Genomic DNA, 20,493 nt, shown 5'->3' with positions numbered 1-20,493 from the left:
ATTGCACGAGCAGGTTCTTTGCTCATCAGCTACTTAAAATTTATAGGAAGTGAGATTGATAGTGACAGAAGTAGAGACTTCTCTTAAATACAGATAAATCCAAGCATAAGGATAGTTATACATAAACAGATGTCTATACCAAAGACACCCTCCCACCCCGTGGATCATGCATATTTAGAGCCTTATGCTTTGTCTATACTGGACTTTTGTCAGTAAAACTTTTGTCGTTCAGAGGTGTGAAAAAAACATCCCCGAATGGCAAAAGTTTTTCACCAACGAAAAGCGCCGGAGTGAACAGTGCTTTGTCGGTGTGAGAGCCCTTCTGCCAACAAAGCTACCACCGCTCATTGTAGGTGGAAGTTCTCTCCCACCGACAAAGAGGAGCTACACTGCGCACCTTTTAATGGCACAGCTGTGTCGCTAAAAGATGCATAGTGTAGACATAGCCTTAACCCGGTACAAGATAAAGCAATCAGCCAATGTTGACATATAACCTTATGAAACCTGGTAACGTCAAAGAAAGAAGAAAAAGCAAGTGGAGATCACCACAAGAGGTCTTGGCCATACTAAGGCTTCTGCCATTTGCTCATCCCTGGTTCCCAAAAAGGGGTTGCTCTGACCATATTTTCTACCTTTTTCCCTTACAGCGCCCACACATCACACCTTTAGGTCTCTGCCCCCGCCCATATTTGTCATTCCAGGGGACCATAATTACAGGTTCTGACTGTTACATTTCACAACGGCTTTGAAACATAAATGAGGTTTTGCTTCCTGGTTACAAGTACCAAAAATCCCAGTGAATATCCATTATTTCAAGCTACCCTTTTGTGGTTTACTATTTTATCACAAAATTCTTATTGCAAAATCTTATAACCCTAGGTCAAACATTTTAAGCTAACTATATAGGTCTTGTGTAAGGTGATTAGGCCTCCTGCTAACTAAGCACCTATACTAACTGGTTAGGCCCCATATTTATTACAAAACCTACTTAACGTTTTGTTTCCTTCATTTCTCCTGCTTGCCTCATTATTGCTTTAATTATCATGTTCTAAAGCATTTTAGCATGCTGCATTACCACATAATACATCATTTAATCTTACATAACAACATTCCCTAAAATCAGATTGGGGTCATAAGGCGAATGCAATAGAATGAGGAGGCATGTAAAAAAAGGTCCCAAAGTGACTCTTCAGATGTGGGTATGACGCTGTATTAAAACCAGTGTTACAGACTTGTGATAAATCATTTACAAAGTATGCCAAAGTAGCATTGGAAAATGTATAATCTGCTAAGTATTATTATGCTGCTTAAATGTGTGTATCACCATTGTGTATGAGATTTGGCTGTAGGCTTATTACTCAACATATTGTGTTCCTGTATAACACCCACAAGACAGATTTACATGAAGACTAGCCAGCCATGCGTTGATGGGCCATTAAGGAGAATCAGCTCCTCTAGTGGGACTCTGCAGGATGCCTCAGAGAGGCATATGGACAATAGAAGCCTGATGACTTAGCAGGGCACATAAAACATGTGAGGCATAGCTCCATGTTTGAGCCAGTACTTTTCTATGCACGTGGATTGGGGGTATAAATTGAAGATGGTGACATCACCTCCTTGCCTCATTCCTGCCCCACATCTCTGGACTTTGATTTCTAACAAAGGGAGCTTTGAACAATGGACTGTGGACCCCCAATATTTGGGATGAAACCTAGAAACTTATTGCAAACTAGCAGATTTAACATCACTGCTATTAGCCTGATCTACAGACTCTGAAATCACCTGGAACGTATATAATTCACTTTAGCTATTTAATAACTTTCTTCTTTCCTTTTTTTTAATTAAAAATCTTTTGTTAATTTAGTAAAGTTTAACTACAGCGTGGTATTTGGTTAGATCCTAAAATATATATTGACCTGGGGTGAGTGTCTGGTTCTTTGGAACTGGAAGAACCTAATATATGTGATTACTGGTTTTAATAATCATTTCTCCCAGAAGTCTGGTTTGTCTGGGTGGTGCATGAGAGGCTAGAGGGCCTGCAGGGAACTGTCTGTGGCTTCATAATAACTAGTATAGTACCAGAGAGGTAGCCGTGTTAGTCTGCATCTGATGAAGTGAGTATTCACCCACGAAAGCTTATGCTCCAATACGTCTGCTAGTCTATAAGGTGCCACAGGACTCTTTATCACTTAGTATAGTATATTGGAAGCACACATTTGTTACTGATTTGGTGAAATCTTATGATAGAGTGTACCACCAGTCTTGGGTATATGTCCTATAATCTGGCAGTCTGACTTGAGATTGGTGCTCTTAGCTGTGTCCCATACCAGGCAGCATGACAGAGGGATGATGGCTACTTAAGTAAATACATACTTACTGCCAAATAAAAAGGGGACCAGCAAGGCAATAAGTAAACCAATATGGCTAAATGGCAGGAGTGGGTGGGTGGGTGAGGTAATATCTTTTATTGGACCAACTTCTGTTGGTGAAACAGACATGCTTCTGAGCTTACATAGAGCTCTTCTTCAGTTCTGGGAAACATAGAGTATCACAGCTAAATACAAGATTGAACAGATTGTTTAGCATAAGTAGTTAACGCATATTTCAAGGGACCAGACTGAAGGAGTGTTAGGCCACTTCACCTTGAATAATCCCTTGAAATATGTTAAATACTTATGCTAAACAATCTGTTCCATCTTGTATTTAGCTGTGACTCTATGACTACGTTTCCCAGAGCTGAAGAAGAGTTCTGTGTAAGCTTGAAAGGTTTTTTTTTCTCACCAACAGAAGTTGGCCCAATGAAAGATGTTACCTCACGTACCTTGTCTCTCTAATATCCTGGCACTGACATGGCTACAACAACACTGCATACAACAATGGAGGGTTTGAGCAATTATTTGAGTGAAAAAGAAATCCTTGAATTTAGAAATCTAACGCTAGTGAAGCCAATAAACAAAACAAATTATGGCAGTCAATAAGATGTGAATGAGTGGGAAAAAGAGTCAATAGCTAAAAGGTATAGAACACATTTTTCAAGGATCTCAAGCAGGAAACCTATGGAAGAATTGGTGGGTCTGCTGGGTCACCAAGGGATAAAAGGAACAATCAAAGATAAGGATGTGGCTCAGAAGCTAGTTGATTGCTTTGCATCTGTCTTCACCACAGAGTATGTGGGAGAGGTATCTACCCAACTTGGTAATTAGGATTAGGCGCTACCAGAGATGAAGGTGCCAGAAGTACCAGAATAAACTGATTAATCAAAAAAAAGCCGTAAGTAACTAGGACCAGATGTTCTATATCCAAGAGTTCTGAAGGATTTTAGATGTGAAGGTGCTGTCAAAAATCTGTTCTCTAATATTGAAAATAGCTGCTAAACTGGAGGATGGGAGAGTTGCAAATATCGTACCTGTATTTTTGAATCGTTCTTGGAGTAATTGGGAGTATTACAGCTGTACTCATTAAATTGTCTGAAAGATCATTTAAAAACAATAAATTTGGAAGATCACAACACATAATAGGGTCTGAGCAACATGGCTTTGTTTGCTACTAATCTTAGAATCCTTTGTGTCAAAGTAGTAGATAAATGACAACAAGTTGACATAATTAAATATTCCAAAAGGCCTTTGACAAGGTTGCTCATAACAGGCTACTAAAGAAATCAAGGCCATGTGTACACTGCCACTTATGCTGGCAAAACTATGTCGCTCTGGGTGAGAGGCAAAGTATTTTCATGGATCAAAAACTGGATAAAAATGAGAAACAAGAAGAATATTTGGTGAACTTTCAAGATTGCAGAAGTTTGACAGCAAGGTGTCGAACTTTCTGTACTAGTGTTCAACATACTTGCTAATGATCTAGAAAAGAGGGCGAGCCATCAGCTAGCAAAACTGGCAGATGACAAAGCTACTTTCTTTTACAAGATACTGCAAAATTAATGGGGGTTGAGAGAAAGGAGGCTTGAGTGTTCCCGGGCATGGAAAAACACTTTTGTATGAAGGAAAGGGGATGTAAATAATCCCAACTTTTTTTCTTCTTTAAAAAGAGTAATAAGAGAGGACATGATAAAATAATATAGAGATGAATAAAAGGTACAGAACTTGTCATCTCCCTGTCTTATAACTCAAGAAGGGGACACTGAATAAAATGGAAAGGAGGAAATCCAAAACTGATAAAAGCAAATGGTTTTGCATAACGTGTGATTAGACTGTGGAATTTAGTTGTCATAGGATGTTATTGAGGCCACAAATTTAGGAAGGTTCAAAGTGGGATTGGACACTTATGTGGATAAGAAGAACATCCAAAGTTAAAGTAGTCAATGCTAAGTATTAGGAGGAGGAAAACATCATGTATTAGCAGTCTCAATTAGGATGAGATCTTCATGGTGACACTGTCCCACCTGTGCCTATCGTGGGGTCTCCTGCACCTCTCTGAATCATCAGGTCTTGGCTACTGCTGGAGACCAGACACTCTGCTAGGTGGAGCATGCATTTGTTGCAGCATGGCAATTCCCATGAGAATGAAAAATGTTTCTGTTAAACTCTGTGGAAGCTACAGAGGGTTTTGGGCTCTGGCCTCAGCAAACAAAAGGAATCTAGTTATTTCTGCCATAGACAATGAAGAAACTCTCAGATAATTGTCAAAGCACAGGACTGAAGATTAAATGCTTTATAAACTATCTGTACAAAGACCCTAACATGAAGAATGCCTGACTTTAGAGTACTGATAACACTTGAAGGAATTAGTGTGTGGAAATGTTGATTAAGTTTCTGAAGTTTGAAGAGGTCATTGACTGAGAGAACTGACTCCATGTAGCTAAGCCTACTTACAGGCTAAATTTATTCCCATTTTTGTGGAGTTCAGTGGAAGCTGAATGTGCTTACAACAGGGCCAATTTTTGGTTCATAGTCTCTCTGGATTCAGTAAGCATTTTGTCACTGGAACAGATATCTGAAACTTGTGTTCAGATAATCACTCAAGGGCTTTGTTTGCCTGTAACAATCAGCATACATATGCTTGGGTGGCAGCACTGCAAGCTTCCCCACGCTATCCTGCCAATGTGCCTCTGACTTGAGGTGGAGGAGGATCTCTCTGGAGGTGAGACTATAATTCTGTCTTCAATGGTCTAGTCAATCTTGTGCTTGTTAGCCAATTGTAGTTATGGTTCAGAAGTATGACTGGTTATCATACTGCTAGACTGAAAGGAATGCCACAATTCAGATAGATTGTCAAGCATTCTGATAACAGTGATGACTGAAAGTTACTAGCTTAAAATGAAAGCTCAATCTAAAAGTGATAGGATCCGTAGCTCACTACCATATACTTGAGACATCTGTCCCCATGTTCTTCCTCCCTACTCTATCAGTTTTGTTAAAGTTCTTTTTCAACACAAACATATGCAGACAGCTAAAAAAGTGACAAATTTTATAAGTGCTTGTATATAAGTGCTAGAAGTCTAAATAATATGGGTGAACTTTTGAGTGCCTGGTATTTAATGAGGATATTGATATAACAGGCATCACAGAAACGGATGCCTATTATGGTCCTGAAGGTGGAACGATGATAAGGAATGACAAAGTAGCTCATCCTGGTGGGAAGTGGCATTATCTGTGAAAGACAGCATAGAGTCAAATATAGTAAAAATCTTAAATGAATCAAATTGTACCACAGAATCTCTATGGTTAGAAATTCCATGCTTGAATGATAAAAATATAGCGGTAGGAATATACTACCAACCACCTGCTCAGGATGGTGATTATGAAATGCTCAGGGAGATTAAAGGCTATGAAAATATAAAACTCAACAATAATGGGGGATTTCAGCTAACCTCATATTTACAGGATACGTCACCTCAGGATGTGAGACAGAAATAAAATTTCTAGACACCATAAATGACTGCTTCTTGGAGCAACTAGTCCTGGAACCCACAAGGGGTGAGGAAACTCTTGATTTATTTCTAAGTATAGCACAGGATCTGATCCAAAAGGTAAATGTAGCTGAACCGCTCAGTAATAGCAACCATAATATAATTAAATTAACACCCTTGGGGGTGGGGGGAAAGGAATACTAAAGAAACCTACCACAGTAGCATTTAACTTCAGAAAGGGGAAGTACACAAAATGAGGAGGCTAGTTAAATGGAAATTAAAAGGTGTAGTTACAAAAGTGAAATGCCTGAAAGCTGCATGGAAACTTTTTAAAAAACACCATAGAGACTCAAATTAAATGTTTTTTATTAAGACATAGTAAGAGGACCAAGAAAGTGCCACCATGGCCAAACAGAGTAAAAGAAGCAGTTAGAGGCAAAAATGCATCCTTTAAAAATTGGAAGTCAAATCCTAGTAAGGAAAACAGAAAGGAGCATAAACTCTAGCAAGTCAAGTGTAAAAGGGTAATTAGGCAGGCCAAAAAAAGCATGTGGACAAGAGTGATCCAATGGATATAGTGTACTTGGACTTTCAGAAAGCCTGTGAGAAGGCTCTTAAGCAAAGTAAGGCTATGTCTACACTACAGATCTTACAGCGGCATAATTAAACAACCCCCAATGAGCGGCGGTAGCTATGTTGGTGGGAGAGTGTTTCTTGCTGATATAGCGCTGTCCAAACCGGTGCTTTTGTTGGTGAAACTTGTGTCGGTCAGGGGTGTCCTCTCCTGGATCAGTAACTGGTTAAAAGATAGGAAACAAAGAATAGGAATAAATGGTCAGTTTTCAGAATGGAGAGAGGTAAATAGCAGTGTCCCTCAGGGATCTGTACTGGAACCAGTGCTGTTCCACATATTCATAAATGATCTGGAAAAAGGGGTAAACAATTAGTTAGCAAAGTTTGCGGACAATACAAAATTACTCAAGATAGTTAAGTTCAAAGCAGTCTGAGGAAAGAGTTACAAAGGGATCTCACAAAACTGGGTAACTGGTCAACAAAATGGCAGATTAAATTCAATGCTGATAAATTCAAAATAATGCACATTGCAAAAAATATAATCCCACCTGACACTGGCCATTGTCAGAAGACAGGATACTGGGCTAGATGGACCACTGGTTTGACCCAATAGGGTGGGCAATCAGTTTTGTTCCTGTCCTCATCCTTCAAACTTCTATCTAGTGAAATAATTGATATGCACATAAATCCCAGTGAACTGATGGGAAAACTTGACTTAGATCATTTTATATCCCCATCTTATTAAAAATAAAACAAAGGCAAAGTGACTATCTACTTTTCATAACCAGCAAAATGTGAAGCTGACATTCTTGGTTTAGAAACACCATCCAAAAAATGTTCAAAATGAGATAAGGCTAGAGGAAATAGTAGAAGTAAATGAATGCACTAACTCTTCAAGACTGCACTTGAAATATTCCCCTCCTGATTTTTTTTGGATAACTGGTTTGGTGGTGGGCGAATGGCAGATAACACTGATTTTGTTGACTTAATGTACTCTTTCCACCCACCCACCCATTTGAAAATGTATTAGGTCTACTTGAAGATGAGGTATGATGTGGAGTTGTCCAGTGTTTGTTACCATAGAAACAGGGAAACAATGACCCCCTATCACCCACATTCAAATGACCACTTAAAAATATTTGCATTAATTTCTGTTAGTTTAATGATGCTACATAAAATTGGATTTCTTTGTTTTTGTGATGCTTTGAGGTCACGATTTAAAGGGTAAAAATCTAATAATAAATTTGAACAGGTATAACTTAGATGTAATAGCACTAGTGACATTTCTAGTCAATATGGTCTTGTTCATCATAATTATCTCTGTCAAGAGTGTGTGGGTTACCAGTCTTCACTGCCTTGATGTATACACAGTTCTGTGCAGCTAAAATTGTTCTTACTACAGACACTGCTTAGGAGACTGATTGCCCGTGGACAGTAAGTGATTTCTTTCCCATGCTTCAATACTATTTCTTGTGATGTTGGACTATCTGCAGTCTTTTCTTGAAATACCACTCTAGCCATTGAATGCAATGTATTCTGTCCATCAGTGGTCTCTGCATTATCATCTACATCAGGGGTCGGCAACGTTCGGCACGCGGCTCGCCAGGGTAAGCACCCTAGCGGGCCAGGCCAGTTTATTTACCTGCTGACGCGGCAGGTTCGGCCGATCGTGGCCCCCACTGGCCGCGGTTCGTCCCGGGCCAATGGGGGCCGAGGGATGTGCTGGCCGTGGCTTCCCGCTGCCCCTATTGGCCTGGGACGGCGAACCGCGTCCAGTGGGGGCCGCAATCGGCCGAACCTCCCGCGTCAGCAGGTAAATAAACTGGCCCGGCCCGCTAGGGTGCTTACCCTGGCGAGACGCGTGCTGAACGTTGCCGACCCCTGATCTACATTATCTCCTTCATGATGAGATTTCCACCAGCATGAAGTGGTAGTGGTATAATTCCATTTGGAATGGCCACACCTCCCTGGAGAGACATGGTGGTTGAGGTAATACCTTTTATTGGACAACTTCTGCGGTCTTTCTACTTTAATTTTAGCAGTACTAGTGATGAACCACCTCAGCTCATCATAATTTATACTGAAACCATGAAGGTGTAGTATGTCAATTAAATTGTGAGATCCAAACTCATGGTGTAGCTGTGAAGCAAAGTTTATCTGCATTGGTGTGATAATTTTGGAACTGTTAAATACTATGCACTCCACAATTGAGAGGCACTTCTTGTGAATATCTTCTGAAGGATGATACTTATTGTTGGCTGAATTATATGCCTCTTTATCAACCAAACAACTTCTGCACCAGTTGGGGCACAAAAGTGGATGACCTCTGTGTGACACTGCATCCCATAATCTTCACAGTGGTATTATTCTGATATGATTATGGCATAATTATGATGCATTTTGTACAAGATGGGTCATGTGAGGTGTCATAGGAAAAGTTATGATTTGCTGAATATGATTATCCTATTTGTATGCATGTATCATTTTTTTAATTTACCGTTAGGAATATTGACTATGTATTTGTCTTTCAATCATGCTTACTCTGGGTGATACCCACAACTAGCCTTTCTGATACTACAATAAAGAAGCCAGATAGTGCTGATGGCCCATTAGCAAAGACAATGGATCTTGGAAAAACGTAACCTTCCTGTGAACGTTCTGGCCAGCCTGTAAGTAATGGCAGCTATTACACTGCAAGGGCAAGTGACCAGACCACATGTCTCTGGATTCCATCTTGGGATGTCAGTATTTTTCCACAAACCGGTCTGGGAACCAAGTTTTGAAACAAAGAGTTCCCGCCATATGCTAAAGCTATAAAAGTCAGGGAGTGATATCATCTGTTCTTCACTCCCCACACGAGAGGACTCCTGAAAACACCTGAGGAACAAAGACTGAACTGTGGGAAGTGCTGGCAGTGTTTTTGTCAAGCTTCAGAGGATATCCTGTTTCCCTGTTACTGGAAATTTGCCTGCAAGCTTAGGTGATAACACAATGTCAAAAGTGTTGCAGTGCAACATTCATTCCCTAGCATCAGTATGAGGAAACTATTTTTTTCTATTACTGGCATGTACTGTATCTTACCAAACAGGCCAAATAAATGTAACATACAGTTCATTATTGCTTATCCTTCAAAATTGATTTTTTTTTAATGGCTCAGCTAACTGGCAAGAATCCTTTAGCTGTTGCTTAATGTAGGAATTGAAGGTGTTAGTTCAGAACCATGTCCACTGGGAAGTGAGAAGAAATTATTTGCTCTAAGGAAAAACATACGTCTTTAATCAAATTGATAAGCTCAGTAGTTATGAAATGACTGAAAATCCAGTTTTAAGAAATACACATCTGAGATTCTGATTGGTTGGTAGGCAGGCTGCTCAAATGACAAAGTGGCTGTATATTGGTGGTTAATTTACTGCTAAACTAAGGGAAAGTATTAGAAAGCACTTTTTTTTATAAAGTTCTGAACCCAGTAAGAAAGAAAGTTGTAAACAGATACTCGAGTTTTTGGCAAGGTTTCATAGACTCATTGTCACAAAAGATGCAATTTCGCTTACTCAGCATAGCAACTACCAGCAGAAGGCTCAAATGTCAATTGAGTGTTTTCATAAAAATCCAATGCATTGGCTGTAGAACTGTCATGGGCCTTGTCTATATAGATGTTTGGGGTTTTAGCCCCAGTACAGTGAACATGAAGCCATACATGTGGCTCTCTTATCCCTTTTTAACACTTAAACCATTCAGTTCCCAGGTATTTGCCACCTATTTGAATCTTGCCAGTTTTTGAAGTTAATTGCTGGGATGAAGAAGGGCTTCTGGCAGAGGCATTGCTAGCCCTGTGTGGGCCCTAAGAAGGAATATGTTTGCCCCCGCCCTCCCCCAACACATACTATAAAAGCAAATGTGGGCAACCTTGAGCTGCTCAGGGCCCTAAGCAATTGCTTAGTCTGCTTAGGCCTAACACTGGCTCTGGCTTCGGGCCACAGGATGGTATGGCAGGGTTTGAATTCCCTTGGGCTGACAGACCCACTGGCCTGCACTTAAAACCAACTTCCTCCTTCACTGCTGTTAGGTTCCTTTTTCCTACCAGAGGATGGCAAGCTGATTGACACTGCAAGGTTAGACCCCAATAGCCCCAAACTGGGAACTATGGCTGAATTCTCTGGAGGGGCTGATGGAAGCCCTGGAGACAGAGGTGGGTTGGAGCCACTCCCTATGACTAGAATGGAACAAGGGGGGGAAGGAAGGTGGTGCTTTTGTGGGTAGAAAAAGGGTGCAGGTATTGAAACAGACTTGTTTCCAGTGCTGTAAAGGATGAACAGTGTAAATCTAGAACTGCCCAATTTAATACACAAATAGGCCTGAATTGAATATCGTATTGTCATTTTTGAAGAGACGTAATTGCTGTGAAGGTACGAAAAAAAAAAAAGCCATCAACGAACACACAAATTACACACTCCATGATAATGTCAAGCTCTGTATGTTAATATTAAGTCTTAACTACCCCTTTCTTTAGCCAAGAAAGTCAATAAAGCTACAATTCTAGGCTAATATGCCATCTACTTAATCTGAGAGTTGAGTCCAATTTCTGAATGTTTCTGCCATCCCCCTCGGACAAGTGGTGTAAAGGGAGATCTCTAATCAAGAGTATTCCTGTTAAATGCTTCCCCATCATCTCTCCCTCACCCCTCTTGTCTTTATAGCTATAATTAGGAACTGTGTTTAAGCCTCTGCCGACTTGCCTAATTGAGAATGTGATCGGGTCCCTGGAGAGATGGCTTTCCCCAGGTGAGCTGAAGGAAAGAATTGCTCAGTTTAAAAGAGGAGAGCCAAACTAAAATGATGTATGATGTAGGTAAAAAGTGACACAATTTCATCCTTCTGAAACAGTTACACCAGGGATGACTGTGACCCAATATATTAGTTAAAACAATCAGGCAGGAGAGTCAGATTTGGTTTCTATTACTGTTCACAATGAGCGAGGAAATCTTTTTCTGCCTAATCAGTGAAATGGAGATCTCTATCGTTCTCTAGCATTGCAGGAATGTGGTGAGGCTCTGTTGATATTTGCCTTTTTAATCACACCTCCAAAGTAAAGAGAGAGCCAGAAAAGCTCTTAGTGAAAAACCCAGAAGAAGGAAAATGAGGGCTATGTCTTCACTAGAAACACAGCAGTGGCTTAGCTGCAGTGCTGCAGCTGCTCTGTTGTAGCACTTCAGTGTAGACACTCAGTACAGAGGTTCTCCCGGTGCCACTGTAGTTAATCCACCTCCCTGAAAGGTGGTAGCTAGGTCAACGGAAGAATTATTCCATAGTGCTGTCTACACTTGGGGTTTGGGTGGCTTAAATAAGTCACTCGGGACCAGGGCCGCCCAGAGGATTCAGGGGGCCTGGGGTCTTCGGTGGCAGGGGGCCCCCGCCGCCGAATTGCCGCCGAAGACCCGGCGCTTCGGCGGCGGGTCCCGGGGCGGAAGGACCCCCCGCCACAGGTCTTCAGGGCACTTCGGCGGCTGGTCCCGGAGCGGAAGGACCCCCTGCTGCGAATTGCTGCTGAAGACCCGGAGCGGAAGAAGCTCCGGGGGCCCGGGCCCCACGAGAGTTTTCTGGGGCCCCCGGAGCCAGCGAAGGACCCCGCTCCAGGGGCCCCAAAAAACTCTCGTGGGGGCCCCTGTGGGGCCTGGGGCAAATTGCCCCACTTCCCCCCCGCCCGGGTGGCCCTGCTCGGGACGTGGATTTTTCACACCCAGGATCGATGTAGCAGGGTTGAGCTAACTTTTTAGTGTAGGCCTGGCCAAAGCACAGGCTACTGCTAGTACCTTAATGGTAAATCATTTTATCAACTCTCTTTAATTTGTGCACTGGGTAGCAGCATCTTAGACTTCAAAATGGCAGGTACTGTATTTTTAAAATAGTTTGGAGTTTAAGCAAAAGGGCTATTGTATCGGTCACCCCTGTGTGTTGGAAGGGGCAGAAGCTGGTGTAAATTAATGTAGAGAAGGTCGCAGAATTATTAATATGCAAATACTAATTTGGACTAATTTAATCAGGGCTATCAGTGAGGACCCATAAAAGTTGGCTTGAATTAGCCACTTGTAGCTATTATTCAGAGGTATAAAATAGGCCCCACCATATGCCTTGTGCTGTCATCATTCTCATCAGAAAAAGTGATCGAAAAATGAAGTCAGAGTAGCTATCTCTAAACATTCTACCTAGAACACCCATTTAGATAATGGCAAGAAATAAGCTGTGTGTCCTTCCCACCTATTACAAGAATACTGTATTTTGCATCAGAACAAAATCACTTAAAATCACTTGAGAAATTAATATCCAATTGCTGATAAAGGATTTATGATCTCACATTGGTGCTCAGCTTCGATCCTTAACTGGGGGCTTGTCTACACTTGAAATGCATTAGTGGCACAACTGCACCACTGTAGCACTTCAATGTAGACACTACCCATGCTGATGGAAGGGGTTCTCCCATCATTGTAGTACATGAGGGGTTATTTTGGCTTAACTACCTTACTCGGGGTGTGGATGTTCCACAACCCTAAGTGACATAGTTAAGATGACTTAATTTTCTAGTCTAGACCAGGCCTAAAACTTTTTCCATGGTACAAATAGAAATGTGGTCAGCAAATTCTATTAAATGTAGAAGACACCTAGCTAGCTGTCAACAGCATTTAATGGGTTGTTTATCATAAAACTAATGTGCACACAGCTACTGCAAGTGTGCCTGTATTGCACGCATTTAATCTTGGGTTCCAAATAAACACTAGGACAATAGTGATATCAGGGTATGGAAGGATAATAGGTCAAATCCTATAAAACTTTTAGCAGTTAAGCAAAAGTAGGTTTTGGCCCATTATATAAGGAGATGATGCTTTGAGTTCAGTGTGCAATCAACATGTAAACTACTGAGGAATGAGTTGGGAGCACTAATTATTGGCAATATCCACTAGAACATAATAATGGACATACTGGTCAGACCAAAGGTCCATCTTGCCCAGTATCCTGTCTTCCAACAGTGGCCAATGCCAGGTGCCCCAGAGGGAATGAACAGAACAGGTAATCATCAAGTGATTCATCCCCTGTCGACCATTCCCAGATTCTGTCAAACAGAGGCTAGGGCCACCATCCCTGCCCATCCTGGCTAATAGCCATTGATGGACCTATCCTCCATGAACTTATCTAGTTCGTTTTTGAACCATGTTCAAAAGGCCATAGTCTTGGCCTTCACAATATCCTCTGGCAAGGAGTTCCACAGGTTGACTGTACGTTGTGTGAAAAAATACTTCCTTTTGTTTGGTTTAAAACTGCTGCCTATTAATTTAATTTGCTAACCCCTAGTTCATATGTTATGAGCTTATAACTCTGCTTGGGCAATGTGTATGCATCTTAATTTGTTGAAGAGATTATATTGGTAGTTGTGAGCACTGAAGTAACTACTACATGGCGGGGGGAGGAGGGGCGCAGAGGAGAAGGGCCAAGAAGCAAAAACAAGCTCAACTTCCTGCCTTTGATTTTTCTTAGTCTTGTGGCATGTGGAAGTGAAAACTCCCAACTGAACTGCAACAGCAAATACAGTAAAATGAACCTCAATATAAAGCTAAGACACCTCATGGAAGAGATTTAAGACAAGAAGCAGCACTTAGTTGGTAATGAAAGAGGTGCTGGGGATCAAGCAATTAACATGAGATCCACTCAGTGACATTATGGTCTTTTTGAGCAAATATTTGGCAGATTGACACCTAAAAATGCCCAATTTTTTCATCCCACTCCTTGCTCCTTCCTGCTAGTTCACTTGCTACTTGTATATTTAGAATAGCATCCCTCTTGCAGTCTCAATTTACCTTAGGAAAGCATATGACCCCACACCAGCTCTACACTAGTTTTTGAAGCATTTCATAGTGCATAATGCTAGGGGCTAAGAGACCAGGCAATATCCGCATGGCTTAAGAAAACATTGGTGGACCAAGAAACACCTGTCCTTCAGGCTGTTAATGCATTGTTAATGGTGATGAGTATTCAGCATAGTGTGTAGTTCCTTATATTATTGAAGGGACAGATATCTGACAAAACACATGCATAGTAATTGTGAAGTGAATGTCTGAATGAGTTTCTGAATGCAAGTGCTGGATTTTTATTTTTATATTTAAGAAATTAGGAATTTTGACTTGCACAAATCTAAAATACATCACGTAGTATAGTAGTTAATAATTAAACAAAGAAATAATGGCAGGAGGGAAGCGGGAGGAGCAGAACAAGGAAAGGGAGCAGAAGATACACACACACACAAAATAAAGTTGGACAAGTATTGTGAAACATGTTGCCAGAATTTGCATGTCTTACATTGCTTAAAGTTAACTGCTTTGCAACATTTTGAAAGGACACACTGACTGGCAATGAAGCACACAAATAATAATCTTCATGTAGGAAAATTTATTGTAGGGACCTATACAGTGGATTTCAGGCCTTAGTCAGATTCATAGTCATTGTTACAAGTTGCTATTGGATCTCATCCTTTCCCTAGCGCTAGCTTGACACAACTGGCTCCCTTCAATTACATTTATGGCAGGTGGTGGGAACATCCACACTTGAAGCTGGGGATGTATTTCTAGCTTGGGTAGACGTACGCATGCTAGCTTTGACTGAGCTGGCATGCTAAAAATAGACATGTAACTGTGTTGGGATGGGCTAGCCACCCTGGATACGATCCCAATTGGACCCTAGGTACTTACTTGGGCAGCTAGCCCTTCACGCCACTGCAGACACATTATTTTTTGGGCACTAGCTTGAGAAGAGTTAATGCAAGTACATCCACATAAGCTGGAAATTATATCTCCAGCTCAAGGTGTAGATGTATCCTCAGGCAGCAAAACAAACCTACATTAATTAGCTCGGATTCTAAATCTTTTAACCTTCTTTGGTTGCTTGCTTACTTGAATGGAGCTTGGATCCAACATGAAATCTGGAGGTGAGAAGCAACAATGAAACTTGGACTAGGAGACATTGTTTAGGCACCTTCATCATTCACATGGCTGCCCAACATAGCTGAGTTTGCCAGGATAGAGCTCTGCTATGTCCCACTCAATTGAATAAAGCAGGTGTGTCCTTAAATTCATAAATTAACAGCTATGACTGAAGGTATGTTTATCTAGCTTAATCCCATACTTATGCAATTGGTCATAGTCAATCAGTGCCCCAGGAGGGGAATCTGGACTGCTTCAGACATAAAATGTGTACAAGAAATCTTTTGAGTAAATGATGCATTGTTGAGGAATTTTTGAGTACCTCATGGACCCCTTGTTTACAACAGTTTCTTGACCTGTTGTGAGTTAGCAATTCAACAGCGCTTTACATCTCTGCTGTTTGCTGTACTTGTGACAAATTTCCTTTGCTGTGTGGATGGTAGGATGTTAATATGTAAGGGAACATGGTCACATTTCCTAGTGAGTGCCCCCTGCAGGCCACTCACTAGGGTGCTATGAGGGGAATCCAAGCCTCTGCTGCTCCAGATCCCGGAGGTGTTTGCCTGCTACCCCTTCTTAGAAATGGCTCTCCATAGCCTACCTGCTCTAGGCACCCAGGATCAGTGCTGACTCCCAAGATATCCCAGTTACTCCCCCCAGGAGCGCCGCCAGCTTTTCCACCGCCCTAGGCAGCGGAAGGTCCCGCCCTGAAATGCTGCCCCCCCACAGAGGCGGCGGAAGGTCCCGCCGCGGAAATACCGCCGCGGTCGCCGCCCCCCAAATCGCAGCGCCCTAGGTGACCTCCTAGGTCACCGAATGGGTTGCGCCGGCCCTGACTCCCCCAGAACTCCACCTCAAGGATGTGAAGTTTCTGCCTGCAGTTCAATTCTGAGGCACGCAGCAGTTGTGAAGCAGTTCCCAGACAGAGAGATGCTTTGGCCAGAGTCCAACATATTTGCTCTTTTATACATCATCTCAAAGCACAGGCGAGTACAGGTCATACAAAACAGTGACCATAGCATATGTTTTACTTTCTATCCCATCCTTCCCCTGGGAGTCCTTAGGGGGCATCCATGTTCATGGAGGGGGAGGGGGGCAGGCTGTTCCATGACAAGTGGTCTCTCCCTCAGGGAGCCTCTTACTTGGCTTCTCTCCTGCATCACACTTCTCTTCCTATCTCAGTCCCTCTGTTCCTGCATGGTTCACTACTTAACCCTCCCCCGGCCCCTGCCACCCACCCCCTTTGTTCTGTCTCTTGGGTAACTTTCTCCCGCTCTTTCCTTCCCTCTCCCTTCAGAGTCTGCTAAACTGGTTTTCTAAGGCTCCAGCTCACTCAGGTTATTACCTGGTGTTTGCACCCGAGCAGGGTTGGTGAGTCTAAAGCACCGCCCTATTGTACCTGTTTCATGTGTGCATGCTACAGGACCCGTCAGCAATGGTGGATACACACACACAGGCACTCATGACATAGTACAACTTCACAATATCAACCAGTTTTAAGTTGTACAGTTCAACTTCCAATCCATTACCTATGTGTAACATTAATCTAGAGGTTTAATATAGAATGTATTTAATAGCAAGGCAGCTGTTGAACATAAAATGCTTCCTTTTGCTGGAAGGGAGTAATATTATAGAATTTACTTGTAAGGGTCACAAATCTATGTATGGCAGAGAGGATTTTAAAGCTTTTTGACAGTTCCTCTTCATAATGTTTCTGTAAAACACTCACTGTCTGTCAATTACCCATGGCACATGGTTTACAGCATTGTTTTCTGTGGTGAGAGATATGTAGGCGCTGAGTTTTTTTCTTTTCCCTGGGGATGCTCCACCCCAATTCTGCCCTGAGGCCCTGCCCCCACTCCATCCCCTCCCCTGAGACCCCGCACTCACTCCACCTCTTCTTGCCCTCCATCCACCCCCTTCCCCAAGGCCCTGCCCTCACTCTGGCTCTTCCTGTCCCCACCCGCTCACTGCTCTCCACCCTCCCCCAATCCCCTTTCCCAGCCTCCAATCAGCTGTTTGGAGGTGCCCTGATCAGCTAATCTGGGGCGCTGTCAAACAGCTGATTGGGGGTATTACCAAACAGCTGTGGCTGGTGGGTGCTGAGCACCCGCTTTCCCGCCCCTCCCCCCCGTCGGTGCTCCAGCCCCGGCACACCCATGGAGTCAGTGCCTAGGAACAGATACACTCCTGCAGCTGGAGGAAGTAATCAAATCTAATACTATTAAGAAGATTCAGTTAACAAACACCCAAGATAGTGGTCACTAGCCATCACTAACTTTGCGTCAGTAGCAATTTCAGAAGTAGCTTTCCTCTCTTGTACGGGAAGGTACAGGAGAAATGAGTCCATTCTCTAGCCCTGGGTAGGAGTCTCCAGGCAGCATAGGTTGAGTGGCTACTTAGAAGAAGTTTTCTATAGGAACCTGATGAAAGACCTCACGTCTGTGGCTTTCAGCATGTACCTTAAAATGACACAAACTTCATTACCGACAATTTATGCCAAAAACAAGCTTCAACATATAATTCACAGTGAAATGAAAAATACTGATTACATGTGCTGATGGATTTTGTGTTTGGTCCCCATCAAATTAGCTATGGGCTATGGCAGCAGTAGCAGCAGCAGAGTAACTTGAGTGGTTACCTATTCAGTCCTAGCTTGATGAGAGAATTGCTAACAATGATGCTATTCCTTTTGGCCATTTTGAGGCTGAAACAAGTGTCTGGATCGCAGTCATGGTCATGACTTCTGTGTGGGCGGATGTTCACTGGACACTGAACTGAGTTCCAGACTGCGTGGGCCCACCATCAGTCACAAGGAGAATGATGTTTAGTCACTGTTAACTTGTGCATTGTTCCCTGTGGTTCATAAATCAACCTTAAGATTTTCTTCAGATGATTCAGACAGAAAGCATGAATATATTGCTGTCTTGAGTAATCCAAGTGCTGGTAAACACAGCTTAGATTGTTTATATTAATTTATAGTGTTTACCTTCATATTTTGCCTTCATGTTAATCACGTAAACCAACACACAAAGGAAACAATTAACTGATGGAAAGACATCTTGCTTGGTCTAGTCTGAAGTCTAATTTCTAAATGTTATCACATGAAATTGGTTGTCAAACTCAGAATAAGATTTTTCTGTGTTGGGCTCTTTGATGGCTATAATGACTGCAATTCTACTTGCACTGAAATGAAATTAAGGTTCTCCATGTATACTAATGGAAACAAGTTATGTTTTTTATATGAGAAACCTTCATATTTCTGATGAACAGTGTTGAAAGATCCTTAATGATCTCAATGGTTGAAATTTCTAGCACTCTGAAGGGTAAAGAGAATACTATTTATTAGAAGAACCTAGCAATACTAGTTCTCTGTCAGTTTGTCAAAGCAAAAGGCGCAGAGAAGAGCATCGAGAATCAGATTAGACTTACTTAAGGAATTCTAAACAAAACAAGGACTATTTTAGCCTACAAAGGGGGGAAAATGAAAGACCTGAATGAGGTATTTCAAATGTCTATATCAGGGGTCGGCAACCTTTCAGAAGTGGTGTGCCAAGTCTTCATTTATTCACTCTAATTTAAGGTTTCACGTGCCAGTTATACATTTTAACATTTTTTAGAAGGTCTCTTTCTATAAGTCTATAATGTATCAACTAAACTATTGTTGTATGTAAAGTAAATAAGGTTTTTAAAATGTTTAAGAATCTTAATTTTAAATGAAATTAAAATGCAGAACCACCTGGACTGGTGGCCAGGACCCGGGCAGTGTGAGTGCCACTGAAAATCAGCTCGCGTGCCGCCTACCCCTGGTCTATATAAAGGATGTTCTGAAGACAGATCAGAGCCTGGTTTTGTTTGTTCTTCCATAATTAGTATGCCAAAGTGCACCAGGTAAAACTAATGGTGGGCAAACTTAGAACAAACATACTTCTTGGCACAAAGTAGTCAGCCTGTGGAATTCACTTCTGGCCATCACAGAGTCAAATGCTGTAGCAATAAACTTTATGGTCAAGACTGCTTGTTTTGATAAATGCAACAAAAGGCAAAGCCTCAGAGCATGAGCTGCTGCCTCAAGAATCAGGAAGGATTTTTTCCTTTTCCCACCTCAATGTAAAGAATGTGGATCGTTGTTATGCTAAGATATTCATGTGAAGTGCAATCTGCTGGTCAACAGTGGCAAGATACTGTATCTGATGTAGCTTTTGTCTGGTATATGAATTGCTGTGTTTCAAGAGGAACATTTCCATGCCAGTGCAATACTTATGTAACACATCTCTGGAAGGACCTCAAGCTATCTGCTATTTTCTAATTAAGATACGGAAAAGTCATAAAATGGTGAACACCGAGTGTGTTGCAGTGACCTCTATTTTTTGTTTTTTTTTCTTTACTTACAAAAAGTGGTTTAATAGAATTCATACATTCCAAGGCCCGAAGGGACCATTGTGATCATCTAGTCAGCTCTCCTCTATAACACGGGCCATAGACCTTCACCAAAATATTTTCTTTAACTAGAGGATCTCACTCAAAAAAATGCTATCTTGATTTTTAAAATGGCCAGTGACGGAGAGTCCCCCAGGACCCTTCTCTCTTTTACTCTGTTCTATGTTTTTCCTTCCGTTGCTTGCACAGAGGAACATTTGGAACAGTGAATACTTGTCCAAGAGCAGAGCACAATGGGAATCTTTTCCAGAGTTTTCATTATGTTAGTAGGTGGTGTGGTTAGGCAGTTGAAGTAGGGAACTGAATTTAAGCCTAAACAGACTTCTTTTCCAGCATATGGTTTCTCCTCCTGCCCTGCCCCTGCTGCAACTTTCCACCTTCTTGGAGGTGGCTGCTGCTAATAAATCAGGATTGTCTTTAGGAACCTGTTGAATCCTTAAATTCTGTGCAGAGATCTATGGGATCCTGATTCTCAACAGGCTGTCACTACTGGAAATTGGAAAGAGGGGAGAAAGCAAATTAGTCATTTAAGTCTTCCAGGAAATAAACAAAACAAAAATGTAGCAAGGAATTTGGGAGTGAAGGCTAGTCCTAAAGTGTAAAAAGGAATATATATATATATATATATATATATATATATATATCTCAGAG

The sequence above is a fragment of the Terrapene carolina genome, unplaced genomic scaffold (assembly GCF_002925995.2).
Source record: "Terrapene carolina triunguis isolate 2854851 unplaced genomic scaffold, T_m_triunguis-2.0 Scaffold558, whole genome shotgun sequence".
NCBI lineage: Eukaryota > Metazoa > Chordata > Testudines > Emydidae > Terrapene > Terrapene triunguis.
Note: the sequence above shows the minus strand (reverse complement) of the source record.